This window comes from Ochotona princeps, chromosome X (genome assembly GCF_030435755.1).
Source record: "Ochotona princeps isolate mOchPri1 chromosome X, mOchPri1.hap1, whole genome shotgun sequence".
NCBI classification, from domain to species: domain Eukaryota; kingdom Metazoa; phylum Chordata; class Mammalia; order Lagomorpha; family Ochotonidae; genus Ochotona; species Ochotona princeps.
Window position 1 is genome coordinate 70,135,487 of NC_080865.1, and position 2,530 is coordinate 70,138,016.

Sequence of the window (2,530 nt, forward strand, 5' to 3'; positions counted from 1 at the left end):
AAGAAACAAAATGTTAAAAAAAAACACACCCAAAGACCACCCAAGTTCTTGCGTCCCTGCACCCATGTGGAAAACCTGGAAGATGCTCCTGGCTGGGAAGCTGTCCCCGGCTGGGGCAGTTGTAGCCATTTGGAAAAGTACACTAGGGGAAAACAGATTCTTTTGCTCTCTTCCTCTGTCCAGTACACTGACTTTCAAATAAGTAAATACATTTTTTTGTAATGGTTGAACACAAGTGATATTTATGGTATAAGCTTTACTTATCTATTTAAGGAAAGCCTATATCTTGTCAAAATCCCTTCTTTTCAGAACATGTTTTAAAAGTAGAACAATAAACGGAAATCAATGTAAAATATATTCTGGCTGGGAACTGAGATGTACCAGTACAAGTGCTAGAGGACACAGCTCAAAAAAGCCAGATACATAAGAACCCTCCAAAATACCACTTTACCATGTACCTCTGCTAACAAGGTTGAGGACAGCCTGCTCTTTACTGTCTGTACAAATACAGTAGCTGTTAGGTATTTAAAAAACAATGATAGAGTGTTCTAACTCATAGGATATTACAATATTATTACGCGCAGCTAATTCCCGCAACCTGGTTCTTTACCGTGAGTCGAAAACACCAGACGCAAGGAGGTATTTTAGGAGGTTTATTCTAACTGGACAGGAACAGGGTGGAGGGGAAGGGGAGGGGGAAGGGGAGGGGAGGGGGAAGGGAGGCTGGAGGAAGAGGGGAGAGCAAAGAAGAGAGAAGAGCCGCACCTGGGGGGGCCTTTTTGTCTGCCAGGTGTAGGGGGCGGGGATTGGCGGGGATTGAGGGCAGGCCCAGGGGGTTGGCGCCTGCAGGTGAATGCCTAGGGATGATTGGTGAGTGGGCGGGGTTGGGGAAGGGGCTGGAAGTTTGGGGGGTGGGATTCAGGTGGAATGCCAGGTTACATCTGATTGGTGGATGGCTGGTCTAGCGCGAACTTCATGAGCTGTGAGGAAGAAGAAATGGCGCCGGGTCCAGGGAGGGATATTCGAATAACTCCATACAGTAGCTCCCTTCATTGTTTAATACATCTGTATTTTATCCCTGCAGCAAGATTTCAACTACTGATATCAAGAACAACTTGACCTGTTTCTCAACATTTCTCACCATCTTGGTTGTCAAGAGAACTAAGGACACAACAGGTTCTTCAAAGTTACCCACTGGGAAAAAAAGACGTCTGACTCAGACAACAAATAAATAAATATTTTTCTTTTCTAAGGTACAGGGCTTCATCTCAACTGGACACCCCCATTCCCACTTCTCATTCCTGCCACGGCTCAGAAAGTCAAGTCCATGTCTCTCCTAGCCAAATTTTCCCAAATGATTGCTTGCTCTACTGGCACATGGCGGGCTGAGGGCCCTGCTTACTAACAAAAGAACCTCAGAACAATGGTGGGTGTAGAGACCTTACCGCCTGAGGTAGAATTTTGAAGCAAGCCTAGTGTTGTAGTGCTCCACAAGTCAGGTCGTGAGGCGCAGTAGGGTACAGCTGCTAGAAGCTCCCTTGGGGGCCTACGGCCTTGGCGCTCTGGCAGAAAAAGGGCAAGACAGACGGCCGTGGCTGGGAGGAGGACAGAGGTGAGGTAGGTCAGATGGGGTGAAATGCCAATTACATCAAGAGTCACCTTTAAGAGCCTGGAGGGCAAGGAGAGCCGGAAGGGGTGTTGGGCGGGCGTGGAATCCTGAGCCCGGGAGGAACTGCGGGAGAAACAGGAAGAACTGGAGGAGCCACCTGAGGAGAAGTGGGAGGAGCAACCGAAAGAACAAGGGAAGCCGCCGGCAGCGCAGAAAATACAGGCCACTTTCTGCTTCACGGTTCCCCTCTGGAGCCTTAGGCCTTTTGGAGGCACACTCCACCTGTAGCCACTTCCCCCGGCAGCTGGGCCCGCACCGAGTAGGATTTCTTCCACTCATCCCGAAAGCCGCCAAGCCTAACTCGGTTCCACGGGGCCCATGCACGGGCACGGGATCCTGCCATTGTCCACGCTGCTGCCCACTGACCCTTCCAACCTCGGCAACTCCTCCCAGGACAGTGCACATGGGCTTAAGTTCCAGCCTCCTGGTTGTCAGTGGGCTGTCTCTGAGATAGGCGGCTAGGGTACTTCATCCTGTTTCCCTGCAAAATGTCCCAAGTGAGTTTTCTCTTCAGTGAAGGGACTGCCGCAAATGGCTGCATCTGCCTTCTGAAAAACTTGCATACCTCTGGGAGTCTGGCTGCTAGGTACGCCGCGGCAACTGAGTCTCCAGTACGCCTGAGACCTCCTAGCCAGGTAAGATGGAGGGAAATCCCCGCTGGGTTTTAGCACAGAGCTGTGGTTCTAGTAGTAGTACTTGCTTTTCTGGACAGAAATTGGGATGCAGTAAAACAAGGAATACTTAAAATTTTAAATTTCCCTCAGTGCTTTTTAAAAAGTGTATTTCTTTTTATTGGAAATGCAGAGGTAGAGACAGTGAGGTCTTCCATCTGCTGATTCACTCCCTAAATGGCCAGAGCTG